The sequence below is a fragment of the Papaver somniferum genome, chromosome 11, assembly GCF_003573695.1.
Source record: "Papaver somniferum cultivar HN1 chromosome 11, ASM357369v1, whole genome shotgun sequence".
In the NCBI taxonomy this organism is placed as follows: Eukaryota; Viridiplantae; Streptophyta; class Magnoliopsida; order Ranunculales; family Papaveraceae; genus Papaver; species Papaver somniferum.
In genome coordinates this window covers 25,545,549-25,560,366 of record NC_039368.1, presented here as the reverse complement: position 1 = coordinate 25,560,366, position 14,818 = coordinate 25,545,549, and positions in this window count along the sequence as shown.

Sequence of the window (14,818 nt, the reverse complement as noted above, 5' to 3'; positions counted from 1 at the left end):
GCACTTGTTTAAGAGAAATGGTCTTTCAAATTCTTCCAAACAGTCAATGAACAAACTAAATAATCGATGGTTGCTTTGATTTGAGGAATAATAGAGTGACATATCCGATTACAAACAAGATCATCATAATGTTGGATATTTTCCAATAATATTAATAAGTTACACCAAACGTTTATTTTATAAAATGGTCGGACCTTACCTGACAGTTTTTGTTATAAAGTTGTTGGACCTTCTTACTCGGCGGTTTCTTTTATAAAACGAACGGACTTAATTTGAATTCAAAACAGTTTGAAATCTAATTGAGTCATTCTTTCCCAAAGGCCACCATTGATACTGATTAGAGGGATCCTTGGGTGATGAACAAACATCTTGAAAAGATGCATATGCCCTATAAATAGTGGTTATTGTTTTCCTTTGAAATTATCTAAAAAACATCAAAATCTCTAGCATCATCAAATTCTAATAAATGTGTGTTTTTGGTTGGATCAAGGGAGTACAACTCTTGAATCCAGCAACGTTTTTAGGGATTCATTGTATCCTGAAAACATTATCTCATTGACCAATTGTACTCGCCAATTATTTGGGAAGGGTCGAAAAATTTGCTGAAAATAATCGGAAGGCCTTGAAATTTAGTGTACACCATTCTTTTTTGTTATCTGATTTTTCATCCTCTAATATACAGATTTCCAACACATAAGCATGTTTCCGGTTACGATAGTTTTCAATACCATCATCAGAAGATGGTCCAATAAGCACAACATTAACAAAACCTAATTTTGCTCCAATTTTGCATTAGCACATATAGAGCCTTTATCATACCACGCATCCAAGTACTACTACAATCGTCACCATTCTTTAAAAATCAAGTCGAATTTCTGGATTGCAAGTTTACAACTTAACATGAGTATATAAGATTATCTATGGAGCATATACTATTGGAACTACAACAAATGAAGTTGTGACCTGCAATTTTCCATGCTAAAACGGTGTAATCCTTTTTCTAACATCCCTATTTTCGTTGTCTACAAATCTTTAACATATAGTCTTACTTAATCATACGGCTTACTTGAGCCCATGCCACTAAAATGGAAAATTTTATTCTTCTCTTTGTATTCCACGGAAAAAAGTTTAATTTCTTTCTTTTTGGAATAATATATAACAACACCTTTTAGAGCTACAAAAGGCAAGAATAAACTAATCAAGAGGCTAGATAATACGAATTTGAGAAATATGAGTCATCTTCCCCAGGGACGAAGCCATGACTAATATTTTTTTTTTGAAAAGAGGAGTTTTTATTAACTTAACCAGTTTGAACTTCTCTTGGGTAACGAGTCTCCATTGAGTCATTCGTTACAATTACATTGATGAAATCCGGAACTGTGTGTTCCCAAATGTGAGCTGAGTTGTTGCCGCTGAGTGCATTCCCCGCCTGTAATTGTTTCTTTGCCGCATAGTCTGCAAGTCCATCTGCTGCCTGGTTGGCTTCCCTCTATGTGTGAGTTATCACATATGGTGTACTTGTTGCAGATGTAGTCGTATCTCCTGTAGCAAATGATGAATGATCCATGGAGCTTCGTCTGCTTCCTTTGATAACAACGTTAACAGTGCTGCTGAGTCCGTCTCAAATTGGATTTGGTTCCATTCTCTAATAGCTGCCATTCTAACATCTAATAGCAGCTCCCATGTTTCTGCCACGATAGCTGTTGTTTTTCCAATCGGTGCCGCCATTGCCATTACAACTCGTCCGTATGCATCTCTGCAAATCCATCCGCACCAGCCGTCTCGGGTATCCCCTGAGAATCCATCTTACTAGCGCCATCCGTGTTTATTTTTAGCCAATGATGTTGTGGTGCATTCCACTTTATCCAGAGTGTTGTTGAAGTCCTCCTTTGTTGTTGTTGTTCCGTTGTATTCCTTGCGCAGATCTTATGTTGGATTGCCCATCTATATTCCTGACTCAGCAGTAAAGAAATTTGGAAGGTGCGATTCGGTGTGTGAATGATGTTGTTATAAACCTTTGCATTTCTTGAGAGCCAGATATTCCATAGTGTGTAACAGGCCAACGTGAAGATTTCCTTGTGTCCCTGTATCTCCATAAAGTCTCCAAAATTTAGTGGCGGCTGTATGAGGATGGTAGACGTTTGACCTCTTCCTGGTTGGTGGGTATTACCTGTTGATCCCTGGTGTTGTCTTGGTTGACCTATGATTGTTGGTAACGGATGCGGATGTTGTTGTAAACATTTTGGCGACTTGCATTGCTGTTGGAATGTCTAAAGAAAAGATACCATGTCCTCTTGGCTGTTGCATAGTCGAAAAGACAATGTTGTACTGTTTCCGGTTGTTGATTGCATATTGGGCACATATTGACGTTGGTAATGTGTCTATAGTGCAGTGCATCAAACGTTGGTAATCCATTGTGGCTGACTTTCCACAGGAAAAGTCGTATTTTTGGGGGCAGTCTGCTTTCCATAATGATCTATATCTTTTTTCTATGTTGGGTGTACTCATATGTGGAAACGAATAAGTTGCAGCTGTTTGAGTATGCATAAGCATCTCATAGCCACTTTTCACCGTGTACTGCCCATTTCTTGCATGAGGCCAGATAGGCCTATCGGAAGTGGATGGGTTTGGGATGTGGATGTGGATGGCTCTAATTGCATTGCTAATGCTTGGGGGAAAGTCTGATCTATCAAAGTGGTGTTCCAATTGAAAGAGTGTGGTACCATGAGGGTACTTACCAGCTTGTTTCCTAACTCTCCCAGGTTTAGCAGATGAGCATGCATGGGTATCCAATTGTCCTTAATTGTTGTTGACTATCCATCTCCAATCTGGATCATATAATGTTCCTGCACAAAGTGCGAGATTTTCATTATGTTTTTCCATGCCGAGCTAGCTGTTGGTTGTGGAGTTGGGGGTTTCCGTAGGATCGACTCATTTCCCATGTATTTTGTTCTGTAAACCGTGTTACAGATTGTATCTGGGTTTGCATGTATTTTCCACACCCTTTTTCCCAGTAATGCAAAGTTGTGTTTGCGGGAGTCCCTGATTCCCAATCCTCCAAGCCTGATCGGTAGGTGTAGTTTTTCTTTCCCCACTATATGCAATTTTCTGGTTGCCTTGTCATGCCCCCCCAAAAAAATCCTGGCAATCTTGTCTATTTTATGATGGACATGTGCTGGTAGTAGCTGTGTCTGCATAATGTAATTGGTTGTAGGTATGAGACTTGTATTGATGAGCAGCCATCTTCCCGCCTGATTGAGACATTTGGCCATCCACCCTTTGGACTTTCTTTCCAATCTCTATAGAAGTTGTGCAAAAATTGGTGACGAGTTTCTTCCAATCTTAAACTCCACACCTAAGTATTTAGGTGGGTTTGCTGTCGTTGGAATGTTGAACATCTGAGTCAGCCAATCTGTCACACTTTGGGTTGTGTTAGGATGATGAATGATAACTGACTTCTGGAGATTGATTGCTTGTCCCGCTGAGCTCGAGTAGCTATGTAACGTATTCTTCAAGTTCTCACACGTATCCTGGTTTGATGCGCAAGTAATAAGCAAGTCATCAGCATACATTAAGTGGAGTATTGGTGGGCTTTACGCTGAGATGTTTAGTCCTTTTAGTCTGCCAACATTTTCCAGTATTGCCAAGTTGGTGGAGAGTATTTTTGCGCACATGATGAAGATGTATGGGGAGAGAGGGTCCCCCTGCCGTAGTCCTCGAGTTGGCGTGATACAACCCTGGGGATTTCCATTGATGTTGATAGCATACGTCACTGAGGTTATACACAACATTATATATTCCCCAAATTTGTTTAGGAAACCCAAAGAACATGGAGTTTGCCTCACAAATCCCCAATCGAGGCTGTCATAAGCTTTCTTGATGTCAAGCTTCATGGCAATTTTTGGGTTTTTTGTTGGCGGAGTGGAACGGATGTGATAAAAATTTTCAGTAGCAATGGCTATATTATCATGAATTGCTCTGTTATGAACGAAAGCAATCTGGTATGGACTGATCATAAATTGTAAAATTGGTCTCAACCTATCTACCAGAAGTTTAGAGATGATTTTATAGACCACATTGCATAAACCTATGGGTCTATAATTATTCACAAATTCGGGTTTTCAGATTTTGGAATGAGAGTAATGTTGGTGTGGTTGAAAGGATATGCAAGTTCAACGTTATAAAAGAAATTGGAAACTAGTTCTATGATACGTGGTTTGGTTGTGTCCCAAAAGGTCTTGAAAAACTTACTTGTGTATCCATCCGGCCCATGAGCTTTGTTTGATCCAATACTTTGTAGTGCTTTGTGGATTTCCTCAGTTGTTGGAGTTCTCATCAGCTGTAAGCATTGGTACTGAGATATTCTTGGGTTTACATTGGCAAAAAGTTGCATGTCAATATCTGTTGGTGCCGCTATGTATTGTTGTTCATAGTGTTGTATCATAATTTTAACAATTTGGCTTTGATTGTAAACCCATCTACGATTAGCATCTTGTAACTGGTGAATGTGATTGGTTCTGTTGTTGATAGTAGCTTTTGTGTGAAAGAATCTAGTGTTGAGGTCTCCATTGTTCAGCCATTCAATTCTTGATCTTTTTTTCCAGTATTCATCATGGCAGTGAAGGAGCATGAGGTGTGAATTCCTTGTCTCCTTTTCATGTTGTAACCAAAACAGTAACTCATTGCCTGTTGTTGTTGCGCACTTCGATTGGGCTAATTGTATTTGAAATTCAGCTTCTTTTAGTAATTCTGGGAGATGTCCAAAGGTATTCTTATGCCACTGTTGTAGATTTATGGCAGTTTCTTTCATTTTGGTGAGCAGATTTTGGCCTGCAGTTGTTGCTTCCTGTTGAGAAAAATTTTGTTTCCACGCATTAATAACAATGTCCTTCATTTGTGGGTGTAGAAACCACAAGTGTTCAACACAAAAGTTTTTTGTACCCCGCCTTGCCATTGCTCTTTCATTTAGTAGAAGTGGTGCATGATCTGATCCAATTCTTGGTAAATGTCTGAGTAGTGCTTGTGGGTTGTTATCTAACCATTGTTGAGAAGCTAGGCCTCTGTCTAATCTCTCCATGATGAAGTTGCCATCAGTTTGATTATTGGTCCAGGTAAAAGTATCTCCTTGAAAACCTAAATCAATAAGGCCATGAGAGTTTATGAAATTGTTGAAAATTCTGACCTGACCATTTGTGACAGGCCTTCCACCTTTCTTTTCATGTTTCTCTAAAACTTCATTGAAATCCCCCATAAGCAGCCAAGGGATAGTTGGTGGAGCGATGATGTTGTCAAAATTTTGCCACATTGCAAATCTTGGAGTTGGTTGAGGAGGTCCATAGACGCCAGTAAACATCCATGGAGAAGTTGGTTGAGGTTGAGTTGTACTGATGTAGGCATGAATAACATTCTGATTAGCAACTAAAACTGAGACATTAAGGTGGGAAGTCCACAATAAGCATAGGCCACCTTTATGTCCCTCACAAGGAACTGAGAAAGAACCAAAAAACCGAGAGAAGTACCCAAAAAAGACATGCGACACAGTCGCCAAAGTTTCAGACAAGAAAATTAACGAAGGTCTAAATTTACGTGTGTATTCACGTAATTTAGAGACTGTCAAGGCATTGTGAATACCTTGACAGTTCCAAGCCAAGTAACTCATGACCTAGGCGTGTGTTGGTTCAAGCCAACCCCATGCGCAATCTTTTCCTCAGCTTCGGCGATAGTCCTTGCATCTAACCTCCAAGCTGGTATGGCTGTAGTTGAAGATGAGTTGTTGCCACCATTGTTGTTCTCCAAATTTGTGTTGTCCCTTGTATTGGTTGTGGATTCAGGAGTCCCGGTGTTCCTTGCCTGCTGAAACATGCTTCTGGCAGATCTTGGTTTCCGTTGTCTCAGAGTTGGGATTTCAAAAGTTGGATTACATGGCCTCATTATCTGTTGTTGTCCTAACTGAGCAACGGAAGCAAATTTGCGAACTTTAGCAGGAGGTGGTTGAGCTGCGAACTCCGGAGTGTTGGGGATCATTAGGTATTCTGGTATCCTTGTTGGTGTCCTAATAGTCCGTCTCTTGCAAGTCTTCAAAGAGAGTTGTGGCGAGGTGGTCACGGTGACATCAGGCTTTCCATTGTTCATGTGAACCAGTAAATTCACTTGCATGCTCCTGTTTTGCACCTCATTCAAAAGAATCTTAGTGTATTCATTAGTAAAAAAAAGTCAACATTCGATTTATACCCGGTTTAGCTTTGGGTTGTGAAGATGCTTCCGGGTTCGGGTTTGGATGTTGCTCCACTGATCCAGAGTCAGTAGGCTGAACCTCTTCTTGTTTTGCTTTTTGTTTACCTTTGTCTTTGGGCTTGTCCGCTACCGGGCCATGCACATGTGGATGGGTTTTCTTTATCTGATTGTCAGGTCCAATTGGCTTGTTAGCTGGCAGGGCTGACGTGGATTCGAGTGGGCTATTCTCCTCGGTAACTTTCCCGACATTCTTTATCCTTTCAGGTTATTTTTCAGAGGTTTGTGCATGGGCACATTCTTTTATTGTTTCCCTGTGGCGGCTGGGTTTTCTGGCTTGTGTCAGTTGCCTTGTCAGAGTGTTGTTGCTTAATCACCAGGTTCCAGGAAAGTCCCTTCCGAGTCATTTCATCAGCTAACTCAGCAGGAAACGGTGGTGGTGGTGGTGTTTGCATTTTTTCTGTAACCCTAATTTCCTGAGCAACGTCTTTCCGTACTTCTCGGATCGATGCGGACTGTCTAAACTGAGTTTGATCAGCAGTATCCTTTGTATCAGATCTTTGTGACTGTGCCTTATCATCTCTTGTTGAGGATGAATCCCCCAAAAACGTCTGAGAAGAACGGTATTCATGTATGCAGTTTGGTCTGGTACCTCTTGAAAGTGATGCCTTTATCTTAGCATTGAGTTTAGTGTAAGGAAAGTCAGGAAACTTCCTATGATGCATGAGTTCGTTCAAGCCAGTTGAGTTGTGACAGTCTGTTGAAGGAGACATGCGTGTTGCACTTTGCGAGAATCTATGAAGCTTTTCAGAGCATTTGGAGTGAAGCAATGTATGATGCATGGTAGAAGCAGATGAATCTAGGCACGTATTTGCGGAGGAGGGAGGTGTCAGCTGAGCCATTGGCGAAAACGGAGGTGGGTGAAGAATAAAAAAACTCAGTAATTCAGCCAATAGCTGGTATTGATATAATATATTCTCAATGAGTTTCCCAATTGATAACTTGATTAGAATCAGGATCCCGCAAACTCAAGATTGAAGAAGATTATTTAGAATCAAAAAGCAAGGAAGTGGTGATATGAAGTTATTGATGTTCCTGAAACCTAACTAAGATCCATTTTCCAAATGGTCGAGTCAATTAACGAATCGACTCACTGATCCTCAGAGAGGAGAGAGAGATTCATTTTTGTGGATTCTCGAAGCCATGACTAATATGTTATGGTGTCCAACAATTTATGTTCCGATATTGTCAAAAAAAAATAAAAAATGATCCATACTTAAGCTACAATGTAGAGTAATACGAAATATTCATTTGTCTATAAGCTTTCGTCTTTGTGCTAGCACCATTAATCACATTCCAAATACACTAATTACAGAGAACCCGCGAATAATTGTACATAGTTTTAATTCTTTGTACTCACTCTACTGAAAGAATACCAAAAAGAAAGAGGGGGTACAAAAGGTTTGAACCACCCAAAAGGGGGGGAAGAAAGAAAAGAAGAAAGGGTCTTGAAGAACAGAACAAGACCAAAAAAACCAAAAAACCCAAAAAACTTACAATCACTTAAGGTGGGTCAAAATATATACTAACTCACTTATGCATTACTCCCTCATTGGAAACGTCTTCGAATTCCTTATAGCTAAATCCCATTGAAATAAGTTATACTTCACCATATGTATAACGTTCTCAGCAGTTTGAGCATTATTGGAAACACCCGAGCATTTCTCTCCTTCCAGGTATACCATAGAATTGCAGCAGCTAACAGATATTCCTCTTTTGAACATTATCAAAGTTCATTTGCCAAGCCAAAAGAACAACAAGTACAAATGAATGTATAATAAACTAGAAATGCAATTTATCCATTAAATAACGCCAAATGTTTGCAGCAAAATCACATCCCGGGAAAAGAAGTGTAGTCGTTTCATCATTATTGCAAAACAAACACGAAAGAGAAGTTGTAATACTTTTTCGTATAAGTGAGTCCCTAGTAGGAAGCCTGAAATGACTAATGCACCAAACAAAAAAAACCTATCTTCGGAAGGAAAAGACACAAAAAGATTTGAAGTACTAAATAACCCGAAGATTCAAGTTAACAGTTGTAATATCACACTAATCGTAATATCTACACTAGTTAACAGTTATACTACATAACCCGAAGTTCAAGTTAACTGTTGTAATATTACAATAGTTATGATATTACAATATTTTATTGAAATATTTAATAGTTGTAATATCAACTTGTAATATTTAATAGTTGTACTATTTCATTGAAATATCACAATATTTCGTTGAATATCACAATATTTAATAGTTGATATTATAAAGTTGTAATATTGTTGTAATAATTCGATTGCGGTAAATAAGGATTCGTTGCTCGGACTTGAATAGATTTAAAAACAAAAATATATACACAATTTTTCACAGGATCAAGAGATACTAGGACTCAGGATTCCACCAATTCTTATACTCATGTGAATCAACTATTAATTCTAGACAGTAGCCGGAATAACTGTGGGTCTTTAAAACCAAAAAGAGCTGACAAAAGGAAACTGCAGTAAACCAAGAAAATGTACAATACTGGCATGCCCTTACCTAGTTTCTGGATAACTATCGCTAATTGCGGTTCAGGTTCAGGTTCTATGAAGGGGTCTAAATAGACTATTTTCCTCGGATGCATTTCCTCATAGGTAGGATCCAAATTATTAGGTCCTAGAGTCTGTAAAAACTCAGATAAGAACCTGGAATCACAAAATAACCTAAATAATTTAGGATCCTCTAAGTCAATTAGGTATGACTTACATAGTTGACCACAGTCAGAGTAGTGGTCATTCTGAAGCAAATGTGTCGATTCTAATTTCCTAAGGTACTTAGGCTTAGTCTCAGAACTTAATAAGTGACACATTTGAAATCTATACGTTCCCACAATTGGAAGAAAACTATTTGGTGGGAAAACAAAGTCAATATGGGTATCATAGCCTGGGAAAACCACATCAACCAGAGGATGGGTTTCTAACGACTGAACTTTTTTCATGACATCATTAGGTTCGGGAAACCTAGTATGAAGATAATCTTGTAAGATGGTTGAGGCATGGATATCAAGTCCTATGTGAGGGGACTTTCTGAGAGTTAAAGGTAAAGCACTAGGAAAGTGATAATCACCCCCAAACTTAGAGTTTTCAGTGTCTCTAGTTAGACTAGCCACAATCTCCCTAATTTCTAGGTCATCAGATTCCTGAAAATGGGCAATTGATTCTTCTAAGTTGTAATCTTGATTATGTAAATAACTATTTTCATTCTCAAGGGTATTATTAGATACACTATATTGGCAATTCAAGTAATTTCGAGCAATTCTTTCGTTCGTCTCAGCTATCCGCTTGAGGTGGTCTTCTAAAGAAGGTTCACTCATTATTGTAGTTCTTTCTTCTATAATTATACTATTCATATCAGCTAACTTACGCGTCGACTCAGCTAACTTACGTGTTGACTCTAGTAAAGAGGAATTATCAGAAGGATCATAAAAAGGACTACTTTTCAATAGTTTGATTGTATCCTCTAGAGACGAAGAACTAGTACTATAATCTTCTTGCTCGTAAGACTGATGAACGTGCGGATAGTAATTGGGCCCACCATGGTATGAACCATAACCTTGAAAAGGTTGGCGTCCCCAGCCACTATTCTCACTATGGTCATAATACTGATGATGTCCATATTCAAATTCAGGTCGATATTCATTGTATTGGCTTCTATCATACCAGTTCGACATTCTTAATTGCAGGGGAATTCTACGCAATCACAAACAAGGCCGACTCGACTCCACCAAATCAAACCTAAAGATTTCTAGCAAACAAAAAGCATGATGGCTCCACTTAGATTGTTTCTAGACCAGCTTCTATCTTTCGAAAGGGAATTCGTTGCAATTTGAGCAGACCCCTCTGGAATCAATCCGAGTCAAAGTAAGTTGAATTGAGGCGAGGGAAGCTCAGTGGAGCTTTGATACCCAAGGCCTCACCGCTATCACAAGGCGGCGCAGTCACGCATTCAACTCACAGAAACCATCATGAACTTTGGAGTGTGCTTAAAGAGCAACCAATATTTTTCGAACGAGTTTCCTATTTAAGCTCGTTACCCTATCGGTCTCGTTCTATTCCAAATTTTAAGCTTGGTTCGCATTAGGTTTCGTTTTCCTAAGGCGGACAAGAAGGGAACGGTGATGAAATCCGAACCCTTATCTTGTTTAGGCCAGGCCTTTCCCTTTACTAGGAAAATAAAGACAGTCCGGTTCGTCCTCAAACAATTATCACCTTAAGGCAGACAGTAACCCGCTTGCAGGAGATTCGCGGGTGTTTCGATTGGACTAACCTCCCGTACCAGGCGGGCGATGAACCGTTGTCGTCGACTCGGGCCACGAATCCTATGCCGTGTGCGAACCCGAGGGGCCGAGACGATATAGTAATCGTCGTCCTTCCCTGCAAACAGTTTGTATTTAATTTTTTTTTTTTTTTAATTTATAACCCTTCCGTAGGGTTTTAAAAATAATGTCCAAAGTCCAGAATAAAGTCCAAATAAAAAAAAGTCCAAAAAATTACAAAAATTATGACAAATAAAGCCTATTTACAAATTCTAAAATAAATAAATAAAAGCTATATACAAAAAAAATAAAAATAATAAAGATTAAATCCTAAAAAAAAATATTATGTCTATTTTTTTTCTTCTCTTTTAGCTTTTAGCTTTAAGCTTTTTGTTCCCAAGTCCTTAGTATTCCACTTCGAACCTGTAAATCAAAGACACAAAAAGAAACGTAAAAAGGAACAAATAATAATAAATTAAAAAAAAAATTAAACCTAAAAACAAATCTATATACAAGTCCGCGTCGGCGGCGCCATTTTGTTGTAATAATTCGATTGCGGTAAATAAGGATTCGTTGCTCGGACTTGAATATATTTAAAAATAAAAATATATACACAATTTGTCACAGGATCAAGAGATACTAGGACTCAGGATTCCACCAATTCTTATACTCATGTGAATCAACTATTAATTCTAGACAATTATAGCTTATAATGATAACAAATATCGACTCTTTTCTTTGCCAAAAATAGATTTTGTAAAGTATTAGATGTAAATCATAATCTTGATGCATCAAGAGTTCCTAGACTAAGCATACATCATCAGATAAAATCACAAATAATCAAGAAAAATCATAAAACAACTCATAATAGTGCAAATAGTCATAAAAGAATTAAATAGAATTACTCATGCATAAAGAATGGTTTCCTCCATCATCCCAGTAACGGTTTTTAGCTACTCATAATAATCATGTTCTAAAAATAAATATTTGATGCTCAAAATATGATTAAAAGAGTGAAAAATATAATACAGAGAAACTACGACCCTCTTTAAGCGTCCAGAGAAGAATGATAAAACACCACTGCTGTAAATAACGATACCTCACTGCTGCTGTTGACGCTGTTGTTTTAAGACCCACACAAGTAAGTCGTTGTCACTGTTGATAAACGTCTGTCTTGTGGAGTCTGTTCTTCGTGCTCTTTAATGGCAGCAGCAGCAGCAGAACTCCTCCTTCCTGCAGCTCCCGTTCTTCGCTCCTCTAGCCTCTCTCTGGTCTCTGCTCGACCCCAAACCTCTTCATCAACCTTCTCTGACATAAAACCAACTATTTATAATCTTTAAATCCCCTTGAAACTCGATCAAACCCCTTGGAAATCTCCATTATTCTTTACGGGTTGTTTGAAGAATAATCTTCTTCTTGTTGCGTTACAGGCTGTTTATAGCTATTCTCTCGTCTCAAATATCTTCTAGGACTTTTAACCAACTGTTTTGATGTATATCCCACGCAAGATATCCCATAAATTTCTCAAACTAATCTCAAACCCTAAACAGAAACCGTGTGCACTGTCTTGACTTTGTGTGGATTTTATGACTTATCCAGCCCAATTAGATGGGTCTAATCGCTTCTAACAGGTCCCTTATGTCTTGTAGAGTCCGTGGGTACCAAATTTGCCCATTGAATCGCCTCCTAGGTCGCTCAAATCCTTGATCCAAAACTGTTGACGCTGCTGCCTTTTTTCCCGCCAAAATCCAGTTTTGAAACTTTGAAGATGACCTCCCCCTATCCAGTTCCGGTGTCCCTTTAGTACATGCCCTGAAATGGGGTGCCCCTTAGTAATTAGGTTACCCCTTATCCAAAGTGAGAGTCTGTATAGTAATTTTCTCCCACGAGCGCAAAAACCACTTTTTAGCCAATTTCGCCGCAAAAGCTTATTTCTCCAAAAACACCTACAAAGACATAAAATAACCAAATAAGTACAAAATCGAGCACTAACAATATAAACAATTGGGACAAATTAGACACATAAATGCGTCTATCAAATATCACAATATTTCGTTCAAATTTTCTTTATCAATTAAAGAAAGAATACCAAGAAGATTCAAGTTAACAGTTTACACTTTACACTCACGGGATATCCAAACTACACAAAGAACAAATGTTTTCTTACTAAATAGAATTCAAAATTCAGGGGGTGAAACAACAAGTAGTGTAACATTGTACCGAGGAGGAGTATTTCGCTCTGCTTCGTCATCCTGACGTAAGCAGTCATTTCTTCTTCATGCTTTCTGCAATTCCCCTTCTGAGAATTCATATTACAAACATTCATCAATTAATCCTTCTTTTTTTGATCACCATTAGCATTTATACCATCTACAAAATTTGTGATCACCATTGCAAGAAGTTGTTCAATAATTTTCAAATCAACAGTAAAAAGTTCATCAAGTTCTACATAAAGAGTTCCCAAACTAGCGTTTGTCATTACAACCCAAATCTCCTCTCAAGTTGTTACAGACCCAACACTTCAAAACAAATTACCATCTGTCCTGATTCTAACATCTTGAGCATATTATTTCAAGCCTTAAAGCAACACAAACACCATATTCAACACCAAAAAACAAAATAAAAATTCAAGATTACAACTAACCAAAGCAACACTCTGAACACCATTACCTATTCACATCAACACCATCACCAAACAAGAGAGAAAGCCTGCCGCAAGATTCAAAAGAACAAAACTTCACTTACCATCATCCGAAACAAAATTCAGAAGGATAAGAGAAAGCATCGAAAAAGTTCTTTTGCAAAAAACTTGTTGATCATCTTCAAGCTTTTTTCAAAACCTGAAAATCTAGTTTTTTCCGATACCTGTAAAGAGACCTCTAATAGTCATCTTCCTCTCTATACCAGTCACTTTCATCACTGTCAGATGATACAGGCAAAGTATTATCAGAAGACGAAGAATCCTCAGCAGTTTCAGCATTTTCTCCAACCTCTTTCTCATCAGTCTCATCCTCCAACATATCCTCATCCTCACCTTGCTTCTCACCCTCTTGCATGGTCCTTGCGAATATCTTCGGATTTGCACGCTCATAATCAAACCTGCTCCTCAATTTCCTCTCATGATAATTTTCCATCATCTCCTTCTCCTATGCAGCATCTGAATCAAGTTCACTGGTATCAACTTCTTCTATTGAATACTCAAAACCTTCATCTGACGCATCGGATTCATTTTCAGTCGCACTACCATATCTTTTGCACTTGGAGTGTTTCTCATCCCACTCCTCTTCCTTTATTTCACTCCTTGCAAAAAAAAAATGGCTTCCATGCAGCATACATATTATCAAGCTTCTCTTCCTCCCTTTGACGAATCCTCTCATGCTCTTCTCTTTGACGGATCAACTCATGTCTGTCAATCTCTCCCTGAATATCAGTACGCAATTTCTGAAGCTCTTCAATGTTCAGAAAAAAGAACCAAGAACCTTGGCTTGTTCATACTCTGTCGAGGATGGTGGAACAACCGGAATATTCTCTTCAACGTTTCCTAGAATATTTTGATCATCTTGATTTGTTATTTCCTAAACCTACTGTCCTTCTCTTAATTTTTTCATTTTCAGATCATAAACCTGGAAAAAACTATATTGGCTGTGTTAATCCCTTGACAAAACATCCTTTTAAAGACCCTATTGTGTCCACTAATTCCCATTTATGGCGCTTGGTTAAGCGTCATGTCGCTTTGTTTCCCATGCCCATTCAAAACCATGCGTATTATTTTCATCTTCATGATCATAATTGCCCTATCAAACCCTATTTTCAACACCTAGAAGTCTCCTTAAACATTACTCATATTAAAACTGTTATTAAGGGAGGTATGGGTAGGTCATCTAACTTTGATAAGATTTTTTGGGGTCTAATTAAAATCTTTGTATTTTATGCAGATTAGGAGAATGCAGCACCTGTCGAGAGGTACCATTGAGGTTTGGGGTATGTCTGCCAGACGGGTGATCTCCAGAACCAATTTAGCCATCATGCCTAACCTCATTTCCAAGAGTTACATTATCATTCGGAACCATAAACCACCAAATATCATTTCTCACAATTTCTATCCTTTCAACCTTCACCGCCCATTTTTTTATGTCAACTCCATTATTACTCTTGGCAGCTTATACCATCATCGCTATGTTTATCTTAAAGACAAACCCATTTATGATTGACCAACTTTTACCTTCATCATGATTACGT